The 23,895-nt window shown below is 39.5% G+C and overlaps 1 protein-coding gene across 2 annotated transcripts in view; it reads left to right on the top strand.

Annotated features, from left to right (window-relative positions):
- Window positions 1-23,895, top strand: part of LOC311269890 (seizure protein 6 homolog) — a 104,091-nt gene that overhangs the window by 26,857 nt on the left and 53,339 nt on the right. The gene's annotated exons all lie outside the window — the stretch shown is intronic.

The following is a 23,895-nucleotide window of genomic DNA, read 5'->3' as shown; positions in this document are numbered from 1 at the left end:
CGAGAAGTGCTGCTGCCTGCAGTAATTAAAATTCTGCTGGATGGCCAGGGTTTCTCCTGCCATCATCTCCCCCAAACATCACTCGTTGTCTGTCTCACTAGCTCCCTTTGTCCTTTTGTCCCTCTCGATAGTTTTTTTCATCAATTACAATACATTTCAGGGCCTGATAACAGTACGCCTTCGCACTTAAGTGGATGATAAGCCAGGAGAACAGAGAGTCTCTTTGAGAGAATAAAACTGCAGATTGCCGTTGACAGTCATCTACTTCTGTGGCTTTAAATCTTATCTTAGGGATCATGGTTACGCCCGTGTACAGTATTATCTGGAAATGGGAAAAATAAAAGAAATTATTGTATTTTGTGGCTATTCAAAGCAAAAAAAAGGTGAGAGAAAGGTTACAGATGATAAGATGTATTGAATTCTCACTGACACAGAAAGCCTGACCCGATTTGTCATTAGATTTCCTAATTCGACCACAGAAGCCCAAATCTGCTTCTGCCAGGTTTGTATTGTTTTTTAGTTGTTGTGAGAGATAAAAAGTAACATGTGAGTTTATTAATCAATGCTGTTTAATCAATCAATAATTTCTTATCTAATTAGTTTTGTTGAATTGTGTTTTGTTGTTAAAAATGTCTCTCTTTTGATTGAGTCATTTGGCCCTCTGCTGATGCCGTCTAGACAAACTACGCCTGTCTGAGTCTGGCTGTCGCGCACAATAAACACATACTTTATGACACTACAGCTCACAGCCTGACAATTGCACTCAATCACAAATGGAATGGGATGCCATTGTGCATCCTCTTTGCAGCATCAGCGGTATGCAAAGTCGGTGCAAATTCTGTTGCCAGTCTCTGGCAAACAGCTTAATAATTTATAGTATTCACAACCAAACTTACTGCACAGGAGTAATAGAGACACTCGCATGATCTATGGACGGTCTCCGTCAATCTGTCATCATTATTGTCATCCCAGGGAAAGGTGTGTCTTCACCTGGTTAAGACACTGACGATGCTCAATACTAAAACTGGACAAAGAACTGGAGTGAGACCTTGACATTTTTGTATATGAATGACATGCCAATGTCTTGAGCCATTAAGGGACTTTCACCCAGGAGACTGTTCATGACCCATTTGAAACCAAAAGTCAAAGTTAACTTATTTTACTTAACCTCAGTCAGTTGACTTACGTAACATTTCCCAAAAGCATAGGAAACCCAGAGCGTCATTACTTGACGAGTTTGGAATGAGACTCAAAAATCATCTTCTTACAAATAGCACCTTTAAAGTTTCATTCACACTATCTTAAGTCAAGTTCGCTGACTTCCTATCCCACTATCACTGAATCTCACCTGGAAATAATAGCAATAGGCCAAATAAAATAGGGGCTTTCTCTGTTTTTTAATGTTGTTGAAAAAAAAGAAATTTTTTTCTCACATGTAAAAGCTTAAAATGCGTAACATGACATGTGTCTTTGTGTGGCCCCACGTTCATTTGTTTATTGCCTCCGTTATTTCTATTCTTACACACACAACACAATACAGCAGTGTCTTTCTCTGTGAACACAATGTTAGTCATGGGGGACATAAGATAAAAGTATTTCCTCTGCTGATTCTCACCTCTCCATATGCTTCCCTACACCTCTCCATGGGGAAAATGAGCTCTCTCTTCTTGTTCCGTTCCCATTAGCTGCACACTCGTATCTAAAGTGAAGATATTTGTTGTAGATGGCGTCCCGACTGTTTTTTTTTTCTACATGTCTCCAGAATGACAACAGTCAAAGACATAACAGACATAAAAATAGTGTAAAGCTAACAGTTTCTTATCTAAATCTGTCAGACGGAATGTTGCCAACTCAGTAAAGCTCAGCAGTCTGCACTTTGAAACATCTTTGATGACAGTAATCTACCCTGTCTCGCAAGCTGTGCACAGACCGCTATTCAGACGGTATGAAATGGCGGCATTATTCCTGTCTGCTTTATTTTTTCTCGCTATATTTTCACCACTTGTTGCCTCAGATGTCAGCTGCTTATCTGCTTTCTCACCTTATTGAGCCCGCCTTTGTCTATGAGTTACACTGATGGTGCGATTGGTCGATACGTCTGTGTCCCATTTATAAGTTCTCTGCAGAGTTATGAGCAAAACTCTGGAGTTTTAATCAACAACCTTGCCCGCTCAGTCACCGCCTGATTTTGTTTATGGCTTCAGTGACCTTTTCTGGGCCATAAAGCTCTGTCTGTGCCAATCTCTGTGACGTCGGAGGGTCATCGCTTCATCAGTTATCTCTTTACTACAACAGCAAGATGACCTAAACTCTCTGTCCTCAACCATCAGCCAGAGAGAGATAGATGGTTTTATCTGTGAATGTAGCTATTGCACTACAACATGCTGACATAAATTCCCAGCTGATAAGAGGACCACTTTACAGGCAAGTTGGCAGGTCGTCGTCGCTGCTGTGGTATCTACTGTGCAGCATGTAAAACAGCAGAGATGAGGCCGGCTGCTCGGTTTTATAATATACAGATTGAATTAATAATGATGGGAACCTAGCAACATTAGGCTTAATAAATCTTCCATTCTTTCTTCAAACACGTAAAAACCTTTGCTTATTTATATTAGATTTAGATTCATCATCCCTCCAGTCAGTGCGGCACATTTGCATCCTCATTTTTTAAATTTTCTCTTTTTGAAAACATCTACCTCAAATATTGCCTTAGGGGCGAGGAGAAGTGCGTATGTGTTTGCATTTTGGGTCCAGAATATTGAAATAAGGGTCACAAGGTCTGATGCTCTCAGGCTCTACGCCAGTCCAAATCTATGATTTATTTTTTTCCCAGGAGAAGCGGTGAAACTGCGGTGAAACTGTTGCGGTTTTACCTGTTGTCATTAAATTGACCTTAAATTAAAGGTGCACTATGTAGTGTTTAGATTTTTTAATGCCTAAACAAACTCTACGTTTTCATGACTGAATAAACAGAATAAACAAACTGACCTTGAAGGACAACACAATTTCAAATTGTTTTACCTTTTTTTATATGTGGCGGACCCTGCTTAGCTTCAAACAGTGTTCTGGGGACCTTATTTTTAACCGTTTATTCGGTTTGGGAGAAGATAATGTTATGTATGAATATTAAAATTCTGAGTTTGAATTCGGTCTCCAAAACTACATAGTGCCCCTTTGAATTAAAATAAATAAAAATTCTAAATAATATTAAGCAGCAGAAGGCATTCGTAGTACGTTCAAAATCCCAATCAGAGCTCCTGCTCCCTGGATGAACCCAGTTTATTACCACTCTGGCACTGTGCGACACGTCCCTCATCCAAAGCACCCAAAGACCTCGATCCAGGGAGTCGGCCATCAGCACTATTGACTAAGCTTGATGGATACGGCATTGCAGACAGCATCGACTGAAGAAACTACAGTGAAGTGTAGTGAGCGGCTGGTTGTGTGGCTTAGGGAAAGTGCCACAGAAAATCTTAATATTGCGAGGCAAGAACTGCAAAACCAGTCTAATTAACTCCAGTGGGACATAAACAACTTTTGACAAGAAAGATTTTCATGAGAGTAAATATCTCAGATCAATAAGAGCAGGTATATCAATCTTTATTTCATTTTTCATGTTGAGACCTACAGATTGAATTAATAATGATGGGAACCTAGCAACGTTAGGCTTAATAAATCTTCCATTCTTTCTTCAAACACGTAAAAACCTTTGCTTATTTATATTAGATTTAGATTCATCATCCCTCCAGTCAGTGCGGCACATTTGCATCCTCATTTTTTTAATTTTCTCTTTTTGAAAACATCTACCTCAAATATTGCCTTAGGGGCGAGGAGAAGTGCGTATGTGTTTGCATTTTGGGTCCAGAATATTGAAATAAGGGTCACAAGGTCTGATGCTCTCAGGCTCTACGCCAGTCCAAATCTATGATTTATTTTTTTCCCAGGAGAAGCGGTGAAACTGTGATGATATGTTTCTACAAAATGAAAAACAACAACTCTTTCAGACTCAGTTAAGATCAGAATTAGCATAAACCCCCTGTGAATGGCAACACATAAAGGTTGCCGTCCTTTTAACCTTGTGGTTGGCACCGCTCGCAGCTCTGACACACTGATGTGTTGGACCACTTGCTTACTCACCTCCCCACAGGACAAGGCAGACAGGTATCCGGAGCTGTGTGCAGGTGATGGCTGACTTTGTAATGACCAGTGTTGTGACTAACAAATCACAATAAGTCTGTCGACTAGTACTCCAATGAAAGCCTCTTGGATGAGAGGTCAAATGTCTTCAAGAAACTGAAACAAGACCGGTTGTCTATGATACAGCACCTAGATTTACCATGACCTGGATGACTGAGAACCTTCATCAACATAGTACTCCAATGCAAATTTTTAATTAAGTGACTAAATGACCGTCAACGAAACGCTCATTATGCATGATTCACAGATCACACTTCCTGTTTATGTTTAAAATGTATCTTATCTCACACGAGGAGATGTTTGGACACAACTTTTGCTCACACTTAATTTTACAGGTCCACAAATTTCATGCTAAGTAGGTGATGATTTCCAAACAACATCGCCAATATTATTTATTAATAATTATCTGTTATCTTCCAACAAGCAGTTGATAAATAGCCTGTAATTTCTTTAATACATTTCTGGGAAACTTCTGTCTAAAATCTGCTGTTTCTGCTAGTTTCTGTCCAACTTCCCCTCAGCAGGCCACTAAACAGACATGGAAATGTATTAAAGAAATTACCAGGTATTCACCAATTGCTTTTGGAAAACTGCAGATTATTAGTACATTATTTTGGGGAAATTTCTGTGGTAATGGATGTAAAAAAATCCACCTACTTACCATGAAATTTGTGGACTTTTCTCCATGTGCAGATATTCTCACTATTTCTCTTTTTTTGAGCAAAAAGTCAAGAACATCTTCGTAAAATGTAACTTGTGTCATTCTAACCTTTCGAGGAACCTGGACAAGATACATGCCTGCATAAAGCTAGTATCTTAAGACTCAGACATATCATATTTAATTCAAATCACCCCATCCAAGCAATTGCGGCTGCTTGGATGGAGTGAATTTCAAAAGAAACCAAAAAGATCCATCTACTCCAAATACTAAAAATATGCAACCTCTCTCTGCTGTTGAGTCGTCTGCTTTCAGGCAGCTGGTTAGCAGGATACCCTGTGCAGGCAGCTGGAAACTGGCCAGAAAAACTTTTTTTTGCGAACTACCTGCAGTGAATATGCAAAAAAGGAGAATGAGCTGAAGAAAAAACCTCTGAGGGGCTCGAGTTCATCTCCACCACTGCAGACATTTGGTCTGTCCATAACAAAAGCTGAAGTGAAAGCTAAAGGCACATTACAAATGGCAGCATTTCAAAGTAGATATTTAAACTGTAAAGTTACTTATAATACATTACTTTTGGGTGGAAGAAATCAGTAATGTAATTTAGTTAACGTTTTAATGAGGTAACTTGTAACTGGAACTAATTACTAACTAATTACTTGGTGCTCAGTAACTAGCACCAAGCTGGTAGTGCCACCAACTGGATGCCATAAAAATCCCTAAGCAGTGACTCTCTCTTATTTAAGTATTTAAGTCACAGGCTGGTGTTGTCACTATAAGACCTCAGGCCTTTTTAAAGACGGGCTTGAGTTTTCCATTCTGCAACCATATTAAATAAATTGAAAGATTCAATTATATACACTTAAGACGTTTCCCTACCTCGAGAACAGCTAACTGAAAAGGAACATTAGGTTGATTTGAATGGTGGTTGCAATTATCGGTCTGTTTAATTTATTCCTGCCAAACATGGGACAAATATCAGGTGACCAAATGGGAAAGGAGGCTTTTCACAGGAGGCTGAGCTAATCAAACATTTAACAATGAGACAATGCGTATCACATAGCATCTGTTTCCAGTATTGCTGCCTGGAATGTTCCCCCCCCACCCCCGCCCCCACTCGTGCTGGTAGATCTGCCAAGATTTAAAGGATTAGACCATGGTTGTATTTTCCATGGAGCTACAGACCGCTTAACCTTGCACTACTGCGACGACCGTTTTCCACTCAGATTAACCAGGAAATGTACACATTTACCAGATTTGCTCTGGGACAGTAAGCATTTCCTGATCCACTCTCCGATAAATGTACGTACAGTACTGGGGAACATCTACTGGAAAATGTATAATATTTCCTTGACACGGTTTGCTATCATGGATTTTAAGGCCATTAAATTACGATGTCACAAACATACAATACAGTCCCTGAATTTGTAATCCTCAGAAATAAAGTATGGTAGAGAGAAGGAGTGCAGAAGAGACCTTGGAGTACATATGATCAAGTTAGAGACAGCATGAAAAATTGAGTTCAGGAGCACATTTTCTGAGTCATTCTGAGTGGTAGGCCTATCCCTGCTAATTGAGGGGTTTTGTTCCAAAACGTTATTATGAAAAGTGCCGCCTTCGTGGAATTCAATCAGGAATTCAAATATGGAGATGATTTGATCCTCGAGATAATGACTCTTTCATAATCCAGGCTGTCGAGATGGCTCCTTACACCTTTAGTACCTCATGTACTAATGGGGTGTTCTGTCATGCCTGATATCATTTTGTAACAGTAGGTGCTTTTTGAATCAAAAGTTTCATTTTCTCACCTTGGCATTAAGATGCTAATAACATGTACTGTATTGTTTCCTACTGGGCTCCAGTGCACTGTGGATGTGGAGGCCACTACTGAGTACTGGCAGCAGCGCTTTGAACCCAGTTAAACCTCAATCTGTAAGCAAGGCTGTGGATGTTAGACATATAGTATCTGATTTCACAAACAGCTAACTTAATCTGTTTCTGGATTAATAAAGTCCAATACGGGGAAATCATGGTATGTTTTCGCCCTTTAAATCCTAAGGTCAGGGGAGTAACATATGGTTGGAGATTAGCAGTCAGTGCATGCCCTGATAAAGATCACTACGCTGGAAGTGAAGATGACTGGGAGGAAACAATCGGTGTAGTGAGGACTGAAAAAAAGGCGTTTGTACACAGCAGCAGAGAATCACATACAGCACCATGCTGTGCTAGCTCTGGCTTTGTTTACATTTCTTATACTATTCTTGTTCAAAGAAAGAAGTTTCCGGCAAGGGTTAGAAACTATGGCTGGTAAAAATAACAGTTTTATAACAATATGAATATTGAAAAGAAAATATATTTTCATATAAAATATATTACTGTAAAAATACAGGATATTTTGTACAGTAATATACTGTTGTCTGTAAATACAGTATAATACTTTGTCTTTGAGTCACACGTGCTACTTTAAAAAACATTAGCTTCTAGCAGTGTTACACTGTAAAGATCACATTATACATTACTTACATATATTTTACAGTAATAAACTGTTTTTGGAGATTACAGTCTATAAACTGTAGAATAATAGTATCCAGTATTTTACTGTAATTTAACAGGGACATTTCTTACAGTGTACAATATGTGCCTCTGAAAAACTTTCCTTCAAGGTCAATTAAACCACACTTCCTGTATCTTTTTTCTTTTGAAGCACTAATCTCCACACAACATACACTTAAACAACACTTTCCATTTCACCGACGCCTTATCCAGATATCCATATATATAAGGGTTATGTGGTGCAACTCAGCAATGATGAAGGATGACATTTGTGATAAATGCACTGACCATAAACTGTCACATCATAACAGAACCTGCCTCCTGGTTACGCTCTGCACCCTTTCCCTCCTGTCTTGTTCATGTTAAGTCCCCCTCAGCCCTGAACATGGCTGCCGTGTTGGACACAGTGGCGAGAGTTCACTTTGACGGGAGCTAAAGTGAGTCACATAGTGGCCAAAGGCATTAACAGCCAATGTTAGTCACCATTAAACATCTTTCACCTCTCTCCCCATGACCCCTTTTTAACTACAGTTCCCTGCCTCGGCTCCAGCCTCACATACGGCAAGTGGCAAACATACAGGAAGAAATCAGCGGGTTTCTTTTTAAAAGCACAAGACAACAAAAGGAATAAAAAAAGAGGAAGGGTAAACTGATAAACACATATAAAAGGAAGTTGCAGAAATAGTGGATGGCACAGGGTTACCTGCGTCTGCTGGCACACTCTTTTTTCTTCATCTCTTATTCACTCTCCCAGTTTATCTCCCGCTGACAAGTTGTCACTCTCCCCTCGTCTTTTGTCCTTTTTAAAAACTACATTGAATTATTCACCCTGCTTCACGCTTGATACTGCCGCTGTCAGTCCACATCACTTTGAAAACGGATAAGAGAGAAGTTTTTGGGTCATGTTTGTGAAACCTGCCAGAGGATACTCATCAGTGCTGATAAGGATTTTCATTTTTATGTATGGACATGACGCCATATCAGGATTTTTTAGTTCTTGCTTACTGTCTGAACTTTTCTGTTAAACCTCAGAGGTGAACACCAGTGTGACGGTTTGAAAGGCTTTTTATTTTCTGTTTTAAAGACAAATCTATTCACAGATTTGTATTACTGAGTATGATTCACTACATTGAAGCGAGCAAGCAAGCAGTACCAAAGCAGGTCAGATATTAGATCAGCAATGTTTTTACAGAAAGATGCTCCTTGTGGACGGATGCATGTTGAAAGAAACCACAACAAACCCGATATCTGTTTTCTGGAGTGTATGAAATTGAGGCTACCCAGCAGACAGAGAGATGACATGGCAACAACAATTTTTTGTTTTTTTGTTTTTCGCAAATCAGCCTCTCTTGTAATGCACCACATTGCGGTTTTGTAGCTGACACGTTTGATTCCTCAGTCTAACAATAACACAACACGGATGATCACGGTGCAGCCACTTGAAAGCAGGACTTGTGTGTGTTTATGCTGAAGAGAATTAATGTTTCCAGCATGTTAAAAATCAAGAGCCGCTCATCCCCTATCTCGCTGCGTAGCCGCGGAATAAACAAACAGCTGCAGATGTGGAGTATCAGCTTTGATGTATCGCTCGTACATGTGCAACGGCACAAGGGTTAGCGCTGGCGTGGGTGTTGTGACCACCTGCTGTCTTTAAAGACCTTGAGGAGCTATGCTAGCTTCTCAACAGGGTTCAAAGTGGAGCATACAAAAGAGATATGAAAGTGCCAAATGAAAGAATGAGTTCCCCCCTCATTGTTGGAGCAGTGTCAGCTAAGTATGGGTTGCCGCTCACCCACCAATTAATGCTCATCCAAGGGTTCTTTCAGTTCAGCTCAGTCCAGGAGGCATCTGTTCAATCAGAATGCCTCACATGGAAATAAGATACAGCAGATTTACATAAAAAGACATATACAACTATTAGTATGAGTTTCTGCATAAATCTACAGTATATAGTCCTTCAGCGCTGCAGCTGTTCTTTTAAGCTTCAGTGTGGTACACCCAAGAGAGAGGGACAATTACGGTGAAGTGACAAATGAGACAAATATATGCCGGTTTAGAAACCACTTATTTTCCGTGGGGCTCGATGAAATGATGCTGTCAGTGATGCTGCTCGTGAATTGCAGGTGTTTCCAGCCAAGCCATCAGGATAAAACATTGGCAGTTAAGGTTCCTGCAATTGACATTTCTACAACGCGTTCAGTTCACATTAAAAGTGCATGACCTGACTTTCATATTCAGAGGTGGAAGGGATGCTGGCGGAGTTAGGCGAGGTGGCTGCCAAGCCAGTGACCGCAGTTCAAGACTGCGTTTCAACAGCTGTAAGTGTGGAACGACAGGATGTTTTTTCGGTGACCTCTGGATAATTTCAAACGGTGTTTATGGCGACAAAAAAATGACATTTATGATGACAAATCTGGACATTTTCAGCTGTGTTTATTGCAAGGTAATTTAAGCCAAAACATGATCTATGACTAACCCTAACATGTGTGTTTTGTGCCTAACCAGACCTTAAGCACGCTGTTTTCACAACATAAAATAGAAAATGGAAACCGAAGAAATGCAAACTTGCAACATAAAGAAATGTAAAGTTACAACACATCTTAAATGACACCAGCACTCTGGTGCTGCGAGCTTGTGTTTGTTGTTCGATGTAAGTATGAATTTGGCAGGCAACCAATTCTTACATACAGCGCCTTTAATAAAAGTGTTTTCTTGCTCCAAATAGCTAAATGAAGGCATGACAGAAAACCTGCCCTCACAGAGAGAGGTGAGAAATGATGAATTACGTGTGAAGTGTGTGTCCTCATCATCCATGTTTCAGATGCTCTTTGAACATACCGACATCTCATGTTCAACAGAACTAAATTATCGCTTGTGTGTTGTCTCTTGATACAGTATTGTTTTGGATTAAATAAGTCATTCATTAGCCGTACAGTGTTTTAGCTTGCAGGGATCTATAATTAATAGAACCAATGCCTCCCACACAACAGTTTAGCAGCATGAAACGGGGTGAAAGTGAAACACCCACTGATGAGTGCCTCAAGATTTCCACTGAGCAGGAAGAGACAAACCATTAAAAATGTACGTATATGCACACTGATATGAGAGGGATGAATGACTGGCCACTAAAATTTCTTTTCCGGACCCTTAAATCCACTCAGTCTAAACCACTTTAATTTTCACTCTTTTATTTTTTTTCCTCGGTGCTCTTCCACACAGATTTGCTCTTGCACCACATGTGTTTGTAGATCCTCTTAGGGTAGCCAGGCTTGAAATCCAATTTTGGTGAAGCTATAAACCACAGAGAGAAAAAAAATAAAATAAAAAGTTTATAAACTGTGATGATTCTTTTTATTACAGAGAAGCCGATGGAAAACAACTTTCGAACTTCAGTGCAGCGATCGGTGTTTTGTGGAGTGCACACGTGAAATCCACATTTCTAATGTTAAGTTTGTGTCCAAAGAATAACAGCTGCTTGCCAGGAGACTTGTTCATCATCCGAGTTTTGTTTTTACCATCTGCCAGCGCTCCAACTATATTGGTTCTGCTGACGTTCTCCAATTACCTGCTATGGTAATGTATAGCACTTCATAATAACCTGCTCCTACGCCACCAGGCAGGGGCCCTCTGTTTCTGTGCGAAGTTTAAATAATATCAGAGCGGAATATTTGCACTCTCTCAATCATACGTGAGTACACTGCTCTCAGCCGCAGTTTATTAAAGCAATACATTACAAGAGGCAGCGATTCGCGGTTATGTGAAGCAGCTACTGGAAGAGCTATTCTGAGGTAAAACACCCTTGTCCTGTAAAGTGGATGATTGGTTTAATAAAACAGGAATAAGCAGAGTATGACAAGTCAATATGGTCATTAAATCTTTTATTTTCTTTTTCTAACCGAGGTCATTCCACTGTGACATGTTACCTGTTGACTGCAGGCTTCTTTTGCTGGGTATTTAGTCTTCAAATGGCTTCAGATATGAAGCTATTTCCACTCCACAGATAGTTTTATTTATGCGTTTGCACATAGGATACAGAATTTCTCCTCTGCAGTACAGCAACAGCATGGGAATATTGATCACATATTTAAAGAGTGCTACAATTACTTCAGAAACGTGTGTGAAACTGCCTAATTCAAATTAAAATGTGAACTTATTACAGCCTGACCTCTGCTTCTGTGAGTTTTTTTCAGTCTGCCTCACAGCTTAGCAGAGTCATCGTATCTCGTCTGATCATCAATGACATTTCATGTTTTATTTTATCCTCCAGGACCTTATCTCCCTTTAACCTTTTACCATGCTGTAAACATACAGTCGAATCTATATGTGAGGGAGAATCTGAAGGGAATCGCTTGAAAGCTAAAATACCACCAAGTGGCTGTCTGATATATTGAATAGAAGTGTTGTGGTGAAGAGCAACATCAATTTGAGCTGCAGACTGTAGCAGCAGAAGACAATATAATATGTTGTTTTTGGAGTGGAGGGCTGTTGATCTCCCCTTGGAGCGGCTCTTCTTCTTCAGAGAGGCCAATAAACTGATCGGGACTTCATTTGTGTGTCTGTTGGTACTCTATATGCTCACGGTGATGTTATTGATAGTCACGAAAAGCTAATACAAGTAAGCACCATCCTGACACACACATAAACACACTAGTTACTGCAACAAATCATCAAGTGCCATTGGCAGGCACTTGTAACTGTTATTTTTTTTCCGGCTGTAAACAAAGCATAATTTGTAGCATGGTTGCTGTTTCAAGCTTTTGGTTTTAAAGGTCCCGCATTATAAAAATTGAGATATCCATGTCTTTTTTTATTATAAAGCAGGTCTTGGTGCAATATAATTACTGTGAAAATATCGAAACACTCAATCCACAGAGAAACGCACACAGCTTGTATTCAGAAACTGTGCCTTTGAACAAGCCATCAGGACTCTTGTAAGGTGGTGATGTCACAACGATACAGTCTCCGTCCTCAGACACGCCCCTAGCATGGCTGTAGTTGCAAAAACACCGGCCGAGGTGGTGATGAAACCCGTTGAGGCATGCTTAGGCCTGTCAGAGTTGACCAAACAATCAATGCAGCAATGGATAATATGAGAAAAATAATGTGCTTTGTGAAGAATTACAGGTACAAAGCTGGTTAGCACGCTAAGTCTTTGCAACACAATGCATAGGCCCTGACGTCTTTGACATCACGTCGAAACTGATATTTCTTCACATCCTGTTGATAATTTAGTTAAAGGGGCACTATGTAGTTTTGGAGAAAAAATTCAAATGTACAATAATAATGAGGTGACACAAACTAAGAAATATATATATATATATATATATATATATATATATATATATATATATATATATATATATATATATATATATATATATATTTTCCATAACTAAACAAGCTGTTCTCAGAGGAAAATTAGGTCCCCAGAACACTGCTTGAAGCTAGAAAGGTGGCAGGGTCCGCCACATATAAACAAAGTAAAACAGTATGAAGTTATGTTGTCCTGTAAGGTTAGTTTGCTTTTTCTGTCTATTCAGTCATGAAAACAAAGAGAGTTTGTTTATTTAGTTGTTTAAGCATAAAAAAATAACTCAATGAAGAACTTTCTCTTCTACCCCAAATTACATAATGCACCTTTAATTTATGAATAAAATCTGTACATATCACACCTTTAAAGCATGTAAATATTTTCTAGTAGACACATAATATAAAGTTATGAACCTCAAAATGAGCATAACATGGGACCATATTATTAATTTAGAAGGAGGAGGTGTTGGGAAACGACAGCTGATATATACCAGACGTGCAACCTGATTGCTTAATTGCAATAAGGCTGATGATGTCATAAGTTGGACAAAAGGTAATTCATACATTTGTGACACTGGACATCCAGTAACGTACACATAACTCTTCAGAAGAAATGCAAGTGCTGTAGCGTATGAATGTGTGTTTAGGTTTATCTAGCATTTACTGTAACAGTCTGGCTGGCAAATATAATTGAAAAAGAAAAAAACGGAAACTGTCTATCTTTATGCAAAAAAGCACGCTGGCACTGCAGCTACACTTTTCTCTTACAAATGAAGGTTATGCGAAGCACACATGGAATACACCTTTTAGTCTCGAACACGGTGCTCCTCGGCTCTAAGGGGCCCTGTATCTATCAGACCTCTACAGGAAGCAGCATCATCCATCACTGTCAGTGTTAATATTGTTTCCCCTCACCTCCCAATAGGCAGCTTGTGTTTTGGTTTACAGCATTTATGTTTTCAGACTTGTATACTCACAGGCCCTCACCTGGCTTTGCTCTCTGGCACTCCCCTGCCAAAACGCATAAAACTAATTTCAACATTACATGCAGCCAGCATATTAAAATGCCTCGGCTCCAAAACATCTTTCCCTCTCGTTCTCCGCCGCTCTCTCTCTCTCTGCTCACTCCCTCCAGGATTTTGCTTATTATTTTTTTTGACTTATATTTCATTTCTTGTTTCAGGATTTCATTTGAAAAACTGCTGAGGTTTGGTGCAGTTAGAGGAATACAAGAGCTCTGCTGTAATCAATTACATTTTGAAATGCTTGCGAAGGTTTTTCATCGTTAAAAACAGATTGATAGTCATTTTATTTTCCCAGATGGCAAACTTGCCTTGCAGTCAGGGGCACAAGATAAACAACACAAGTTCAAAAACAGAAGTACGTATTGTTTTCCCTTTGCATACAGTATGCAGAACACATCAATGCAGCAAAACAATCTCTACAATGCTACATTCATGTGTATGTGTTTAATCAGGGGTTTTTGGACAGGGAAATACGTTTTTTGCTCATATTGCACAAGGCGCTCTAGCTCTATGGCCTGAGGGAAGAATTTTAAACTCCATGTGAAGGGGGTGGTTTGTGCTGCAAATATAGACCTGGCCTTGTAGAAAACCTGCTGGTCAAAGAAAGCTGTCAGGAGAGTCCACTGCACTCTTTTAACTCTGCTTGACACTCTGCATGGATCAGGTGCCATAAACAAACCTCTGTTTTCTACCGGTTTCCAACTGCTAACAACTAAAAAAAAACTACGATTCATAGCCATGAACATTTCTGAAAGCTCTAGTGTGAGAAAATAAACCTCTGTTCCTCTTGGATTTTCGCTTTTTCATGTCTGGGTGAATATCCTCACTCCATTTAGATGATTTTTTTCCAGTTTGTGTATGTCATGTTAAGAGGGAAGAAAATAACATCTCCCTCAAAGACTAGGAACCTAATGGTGTGTCTTTGTATCCACATGCCTGGTTGACTTTCCTCAAAAGAGATTCAAACATCAAGTGTCAGAAACATACAATTTCAAACGCATCGTCTCCCTGCCCTTTCTCCTCTTTTCTAATCCCTTTGACCAATTATGCCTTATTTTCCTCGCTTTACTGCAGCAGAGTGCACACAAAATGTGCTGCTCACATCGCCCTGATTCTGGCAGATGTGAGCGCCAGAGTGATTTTTGTCTGAAAGCCTGCTCGCCACTTCTTTCAAACTGATCCTGTAAATGCGTACAGTATGGTTCAGGGTTCACATTTGAATAAGCTCGCTCCCGCTCTTCTTTTCCAGCGCTGTTACAATAAACTCACCTCTTCGCTCTAATCCATTTACATCCATGTTGCAGTACACGGAAGCCACATTCCCACAGCCAATTCCTTGCAAGCCATAGATTTGCCCTGTGTCTGATAGCCATGTCAGAGACCACTGACTAAATATAATATTCATGTCTTAATTATCTAACAAGCTCTTCATGGCAGTATGTGGAAATGAGTAGACCTGGCCTGAAGCAAGAGATCAGACTACAATTTGAGATATCACACCGAATGTTCAGCCAGAATTTCAAAGAAAAGCAAAGCACAGTCCTTAATATCATCCTGAAACATGACTCAGCGTGACTTTTTTAATGGCTTGCTTTGTCCACCACTTGTCACAGACAAAAGAATATGCTTTTGAGAATGAGATACATTTGGCTAATGTTAGTGTGGTCGTGGGCTTAAAGCATTTGTGTGTCTGTGTACTACCTGTATGTACTGTACTGTACGTGCGTGGGTGCACCAGGCAGCACAGGACTGGTACTGTACATCCCAATATAATGGATGACAAATGCAAAAGCTGGTCAGGTGAGGGTTAAGGCACAAGGTAAACTGTACTGAATCTTAAGTCTGCATTGAAGAGACACCGAGAGAGTTTTCTGTTTCACTGTGCATGCCAGGAGGCTTATTTCAAAGGAAGGTGACTCTGCAGGGGAAGACTCACACTGAGTGTAAGACTGAGGCAACGGATTTCTAGTTTGCAGGAGCGTTCGGCGGGTTTAACAATTTTATGGCCTGATTTGATGGATTTATTCAACAAAAATATTATAGATCTCTCTTTTTTATTGCTTCTTCTTTCATACTTTGTCTCTTTTTCTTCCTTTCTGCTGCAATAAAAGCCGACTATAATAGCAGAGTGCCACACCTGGCAGCTTTTTAACCTCGTCAAATACCTCTGTGCTTGCAACAGTACTCACTTCCTTTCAAATTTGCTTTATTAACATGAACACAAGAGTTTGTTGCTGAAAGCTAAACACAAAGAAAAAAACAAAGACAGTGGTCCTTGATGTAGGTTGTTCAGCCCATTATGAGAATGAACTGTGGGGATGGTGGTGGAGTTGCAGGATGGAAGGCTGCCAAGCCAGTGAGTGCTGTTCAAGACTGAGTTTCAACATTATAAGCGTGATACCAGGATATTTTTAAGGAGACCTTTGGACAATCTCAAGCCGTGTTTGTTGCCAGGAAAACTGGTTCTTTTTAAAAAGACCTTGGGACATTTCCAGACATGTTTGTAGCAACTAAAATAGGTATTTTAAGGCAAAACATAATACTTTCCTCACAGCAACCAAGTGGCTAAACCTAACCAGAGCACATGCACAGTGTTGTCACAAACATAAATCTGAAAATTGATAAAGTAACCAAGGAAAGCAACATAAAGAAATGTAAAGTACTTATCTGTGGTTTGCACATTGCCTACATTTATTCTGGCAATTGGGTTGATCTTGCTGACAGTTCAGTTTTCCTAGTTTCAGATGGTCTTTGCTGCCTGATAAAGAAAACAAGAGAGTTCTTGAGCTGAAATGAGTCCTACAGCACTTGCCTCAGCGTATGGCCTGTGACTGATTCAGTCCTATAACACGAGATACAAAGTATTGATAAGTGTAATGGCATATATGGGCATGTCAATCTGTGACAAGTACACAGATAAGGTTTAAAATCACCGGTGTGGACTTTTAGTGGTATTTTCCTTGAGCTGGTGGAATTGTTATGGAGCTGAGAAATCATTTGAAGAGATGTGGAAAGTGTGACATCAATCAGGTAGCTTTTAAATTCACCTCTAATGTCTGTGCTGTCAGGAGGAGAGCAAGACATACCATCTGTACCCTCAAGAAAAGTATAGCATGCCCGCACTAAGGTGTATATTACACGTTCTTTCCTTTATTCATTGATGTATTATTGCAGTGCGAAGTAATACAGCACATAATAGTTTTCAAATATGACTTTGTTAATCCAAAACTTTTACAACTACTCTTAAAACCCACTTGACAAATTTACAATAGTACATAATCCACTAAAGATTGAAAAGTTGCAGGTTTTGTTTCACCCACAGCTCTGCTCTTAATTGACTCCACCATGGAGTAAATGAGAAGAAAATGAAAAGATAAATTACTCTAATGGGAGGAAATGAAGTGTGAAAAGAGACATTCCTCGCAGTATTTTCGAGGATGCGGCACATTGGTGAATTGAAATGCAACAAGGATCCGACTCCTATATGAGACAGCTTCTGCCGTGATTACAGAAAGCGATGTCATTTTAATACCAGGCATTTGCGCAACAAGACATGCACTCATTCATTCCTTAGTTCTCGGGCAGAAAAAAAGAGGAACATAAAAGGTGAAAAGCGAGGAGGGCTAGGAAGGAGAGAAATCAGGGACAGCTGCGGCGTTGGAAAATGCAAATTGATTCAGCAAACAAAAAGATGCATTAGAGAAAATTATTGCCAATTGAGCCGCATTCAACCAGTCAGCATGGAGTTCAGATTTGTTTAAGGTTGGCTCGTTTACCCCCCTGCAGCTTTAGTGCTTTACAGTAGATTTCATGCAAATAGCGATGCTGGGTAGCTCTGTTTTTGTTCTGCACCAGCTTAAAGGTCAGGTCTTATGAGCTTCCTAGCACCATTAAGGCACAGTTTGTTTAAAGCCTGTCTGAAGGACAATGCTCAATGAACCGGAACACAGACAGGCCGTAATAAATGAAAGGGAAAAGTTATGGTTCCGCTCAATGAAGTCAAAGGGCAGATGGAGGATAAGAGTGTCTTATCTCAATATGCCGCCATCCTCACGACTCAAAAACCAGACAGACAGTAAAAGGAAAATTTGATGCTCGGAAATTGGAATGTCTGCACAGTCATGGATGCACTTTTCTTGCTTTAGACTGGAAATTACAGTGTGAGAAATGAAACTGTGACCTTTTCTTGTTTGTTTTGTTAAAGGCTTATTCTTCCAGCCAGCGCTCACTTAATTTAATTTTCTCCCTTTTCTTATATACCTTTTTTTTTTTTCCACTTCCATCCACCTGTCACACCCTCAAACCAAATTAAATGATCAACTCATTAAGTTTACTGATGGAATCATTTATCAGTTTCACCCCATTATTTCCTGGAGTCTTTCCTCATCGCTTTATATAAACAAGTGCAGAATCTGCACATAGTGCGGATTTGCAGCAAATATCGCTCTAGGAAATGTTCACTGAGGTATTAGACTGAATACATGAGCTCAAACCTCCACTGAGGACCTTGAAAGGAGTCATGTAGAGTGATCTGAAGGCCTCGTATCTGAGCCCAGCGGAAGCTGCTTATTGATTTGCTTGTCTAGTGGCTCTCCGTAATAATAAGGAAATAAAGCCCCTGGATATAAGGAGATTGATGTCAATCAGGGGCCTGCCTCAAGTGCAGCTTGTCCCATCTTATTAGCGCGCTCTCCATGCACTGAGTGTTCACTGATGACTCCATTGATATGCAACTGAAGAGAGGAGGCTGTCTGTTGCCATCTTGAGGAGGATTCCCCCGATGATTGCTCACTCTGTCATCTTAGTCCGTGTTGACTGAGAGATTGTCATGGATCCATTAAAAGCATGAGTTTGCACCTCCACTCTAAACGACACACAGAATCTGACGGTCGGCCACCCTGTGAGCCTTAGGACTGCAAGCATGCCTTGGAAGTCTTCTGCAAACCTTATTTTGCCTCTTAAATGTTTTCATTATGTAGAGAAAAACAAATGAGCAGCCGAGCTGAGGCGCTCAGTTCAGATCTTTATTGTGCCTCAAGAGAGAATTCTTCTTGCAGCAAGGCAGCATAAAAACAGGAATACGACAATTGAAGACAATAAAAGTGCTGGTTCTATGCCCTGAATTCAGAATAAAATAAAGGGAGCATAAAAAAAGCAAAGAAAACAGCAATATGAAGAATGACGATGAGAAACAATAAAATGATAAGCTGCGTGAGGAATCGAGGCAATTTATAATGTAAGAGCACTCCTTGTAAAAAAAAATGGACCTGTTCATGCTCATACTTCATCCAGAAAGATATCCTTTAAAGATTTAGAGGGCTACATCTTTTTAAACATGTGTTAATGTGGCAAGGTGCCGCAGTAAAATGATGCATTCTACCTCAGGACACATAGACTAGTTTTGAGCACACACCCAGATTTGTTTAGATATTTTTATACTAAGTCACATTTTTCTGCATCAAAAAATGGCTGCTTGCATAGCTTCAGTTATAATGCGAATAAGGTAAAAAATAAAATAACACCGTGAAATGTCCTAATTACTTACATTAAGACATTTCTTTGTAATTCAAGTTTAAAAATAAACATTAGGCATTCTCTATTTAAAAATTCACTCATTTGGTTACATTTCCAGAACAGAAATCTGAAGATTGGATAAATAAATATTATTATATTAAACAGGCTATGAATGATATATGAACAAACCTCTCTGTAAAAAACCTTCAGAGTATAAGTAGGAGTAAAACTGAAAAGTCTGAAGTGGAGAAAACAGATTCTGAGAAAACAGCCTATGAAGATATGCATTGTAAAATTCCATACATTTTCAGACAAAAAATTGAGGTGAACATGTTTTACTAATATATCACTATGACATTTCCCCAGTTCATTACTTAATTACTCGGGCTATGTAATTAAGTTGTGCTCATTGGCAGCACGGTGGCACAGTGGTTAGCACTGCTGCCTCATAGCTTTCTCTGTGGAGTTTGCATGTTCTCCCTGTGCTTGCATGGCTTTCCTCTGGGTAGCCCGGTTTTCCAACCAAAAAACGTTTACATTATGTTCATTCTTTAGTCATTGCCCTTCACCAAAGGCACTGGCTAAGATCTGGGAATGTACACGCTGCCCACTGCTCCCTCGGGATGGGTTAAATGCAGAGTATTATTTTCACTATATTGTACCTTTTGTATACATTTCCAGAACAGAAATCTAAACTAAAATAAACATCTATATGTGTATTTAAACATTTTCTTTCCACTCGTCTTGGCATGTTAATGAAGCAAAATAGCCCCAAATCCCAAAATTAACGGATGCATTGAAAAATGGTGTCTTCACTTCACAGTGTCTGCCCTTGAAACAGTTTTAAATGTTACCAACAGGGATGGCGTGATGTTACATAGCTGAATGTGAGGGGGCATGAGGACACGCTCATTTCATTAGGAGCAGGTGAAAGTTTTTCCACACTCTTAAGACCTCTGGTTTCCACTGAGACCTTTAATGTGCTCTATTAAATGTGCATAGAGGAAGAAACATTTCACTAAACACATTACTCCAAGGACAATAAATGGCATTTTATTGTATTGGTGCCATTGCTCAGAATAAGATAACAGTTATCTCATTCTGTCATGGTAATTACCACCTCTAATTTATGAATAACTGTAGCTCTAATTAACCAGCTTCAGTGTGCTGTGATGTAATGCAGTTACACGCATAACCTCTTAAGTGTGCAGCATGGTATCCACTTTTAGCTGTTGGATCCGCTGGAGTGAATTAAGTTTAACTGAGGTGCAGAGTTAACACGCTATATTAAATTTCCCACCCGCACCTACTGTATGTCTGCGCTGTCTGCTGTCACTCGTCAGCCCATAGCAAAACATTCTGGACCACTAGTGGCACCACACAACCTCTACAAATGTTCACATCTATCATCCCTTTGTGATTTGTATTCATTGTCTGTGACTTGCCGGCGTGTGAAGGGTTAAATGTGATAGCATGACACCCACTCTGTGAACCCGCCAGAGCACATCACGATCGCTTTGTTCTGACAGTAGACTGGTTATGCCAGCATATTACAGTACATCTATACTTGATTGGAGTCCTTCAAGCACAATAAATTTAAATTGGCTGGCAGTAGGGTGTGATTTTCTAACTGTGGATGGAAACAGGTGAGAACAGCGCCTGTCTGTGTTTCTATATAGAGAATCAAAGTCTGCCAAAGGTTGTCATTTTTGTCAACTTGACAATAAGACTACCAGGTTGGATACCAATCAAACGAACAGCATATTTGCATTTCATTACAGCGCATTCTGAATGCATATTTGATTTCATCTCTGATATTAACATGAAAATGGCTGTTATACAAAAGGACCTTTTGTTCTGCTTCTGTTTGTACCTATGTTTGTTCCCACCCAGTGAAATGTATGAGAATTGTTAGCTATTAAACACTTGACAGAGGCTGGATTTGATCTTTTATTTCAACACATTAGAATCAGCACAATACAAAATCAATGTACTGTGGGTCGTTTGGTTTGTTATAAATGACAGCAAGGACTTAATTGGTCGCAGTGTTTATGTGGGATCAAGTGCTTGTGTAATGTACACATTTACTGTATGGTAAAGCAAACCAAACTCGACACACTGGGACAATTTGATAACATGCACATTCTTAGTCAATACATCAGCACATCGTCTTGTGTGAACAATCCACACCCAAAACGACTTGACTGTTACAGCGTACTGGACTTTAGTTCTACGGTCGCAGTTTGGTTAGGTTTGAGCAACGAAAATATCTGGTTAGGTTGAAGAAAAGATTGCAGTTCGGCTGATTTACTTCTTTGCTGCCATAATAATCACTACAGCCACTGGAGTCGACTGCCTAACAGTAAATGTAAATACAGGTTTTGATAAGCTGCTTGCACAGTCGACCTATGCAGTAATTTTTCTGATTAGGATGGGCTGAATATTTTTGATTTCGTCCATCAATAAACAGCCTGTGTATTTACTTGTTTGGCTTTACATTGTCAAGTATTTAAAGGAGACCTATTATGCTTTCCTTCAGCGTGTTATCGGCTTTTGTGCATGTCAAAGGTCTTGAAAGTTAAAAAGCCCCAAGTCTCTCCCATAGCCTTTAATTTTGTGACCTCTTGACATCTAACCCAAAATAAATGTATGAACCTGAAAATGAGCATATTATGTTTCCTTTTACGGCTAAATGTGCTCCATAAATGCACAATGACAAGATACATTGTCTGCCTGTTGTTCTACTCTTTCTATTTTATTCTATGGCATTGTCTTTTATCCATATACTTGTTTTTTTTAATCAGATTTTCTGTTTTATTTGTTTTATTACAACATTATAATCTTTTTTATGATCACAGTCTGGTAGGGGCAATGATCTAATTTAGCTTTACAACTGCATAGTTTGCTTAATTAGAAGTATGCATTTCCCAGGCTAGTTGCCACTTTAAGATTGTACTTATGTGAGCATAAATATGCAATTTCACAATAAAATCTATATTTCATCTTTGATATGTCAGGGAATATCAGAAGCAGAGACAAAAGCATTTGACATAATTTACAACCTATGAATATAACACTGTAATTGGTTATTTCCAGTTTTGCATTCATTGATTTATATTACACTTACACTCAACAAATTACATTTAAAATTCAGTTTTTAGCTCTGTTCTCACAAACACCCAATTAAGGCTCAGAGAGGAGAACGGTGTGGTAGCACTACTTGCTCCTCTGTAATCACCTCTGTGAGGTCTCCAACCCGGACACATTGATCCTGTATTGATCTGTGTATGAGAAACTCTGGTCTAACCCAGTTCTCCATTCTCACTCCCCACTTTCACTCGATATTCTGACAGGCAGAAGCTAGATGGTCAAAAGCTGACCAATACACAGACAGAGAGGGAGACAAAGACACAGAAATAAGAGGCAGAGTTCAGCCACTAGTACAACGCAGCAAAAACAACACTTCTGGAAAAAAAAATACAATTCCCCTGCTTTACTATACTATATATTATGTGTGTGTGTCTGTGTGTGTGTTTTAAGATCCCTCTATACTTAGCAATTATAAGGAGGGGGCAGCCTTCTACACTTCAATCATTCATGAAGACCTCCCCTTTACACTCTTTATTCTCGCTGGTTGTGTCAAATATGCTTAGTTCGCCTTTAAAGTGCAGCTTTCGCTGCTCTTGTTGTGACAGAATAAGGCTACAAGGAAATGTTTCTCCTCCATCTTAGAACATCAAAAGGTCTTTGAATTGCTTCTGTCGCTAAGAAAGATAAATGTGGCGTTGCGTCTGCCAGTAAAATGTAAAACCATGTGTCATTTCTGTCAGCCGGGGAGAGGCTTTGTAACAAAACTGTTTACTCTTCCTCTTGAATGGCCTGATCAAACTTTTATTAGCTGGATGGCGGTAAAACTACTCTGCATCAGCAAAATGTTACAATGGCTTACAACTACTTTCAAAGTTTTATGAGCAGAGCAGCGCTTCTCCCGTGGCACAGTTCATTTTCGCATTTATTCAGACACCATTTCTCATTTCAAGCCTAAATGTACGTTTCCTGTTATGGGAATTCCTAACAGAATCGATAAAGACAAAGTCAGTTTTTCAGGGAGAGTCTTGGCAAGCAGATAAACATCTAATTCAGGTAGGAAGGAACAGCAACTGGCATTAATAATCAATACACCCAGAGTGTGCCAGTCAATCGGAGAACATGTTAAGAAGTGATCACATGGGGATTTAGCAGGTATAGACGTAAAGACTGGCTGTGAAACTCGTGAAGACTAAACGATACAGTGGCCCTGAAGTGCAAATCACAACAGCCAATAAAAAACACAGCAGCAAATCACAAAATACAACTAAAAAAAGTTTAGTAATTTGTATTCATATTTGGTGTTGTGATTTGCACTTCAGGGCTACCGTACGACCAGAAGATATACGATATGATTGACGTGGCAATTTCAAGGCACAAACAATTATAAGGAAATGTCAATCAAACTCACTCCGAAAAGCATTTGAGAATATATTGGTATATTGTTACTAACCATGACACGTTCCCATATTTTTTAACATGGACAGAAACATCGTGTTGCCGGTGGTGACCTCTACGAGCCATTTTAAAGTGAATCTTACATCTGTTCTG

This window comes from Pagrus pagrus, assembly GCF_965226575.1.
Source record: "Pagrus pagrus genome assembly, chromosome: 14".
In the NCBI taxonomy this organism is placed as follows: Eukaryota; Metazoa; Chordata; class Actinopteri; order Spariformes; family Sparidae; genus Pagrus; species Pagrus pagrus.
The sequence above is the reverse complement of the archived record's forward strand: the minus strand, read 5'-3'. Positions and strand labels throughout refer to the sequence as shown.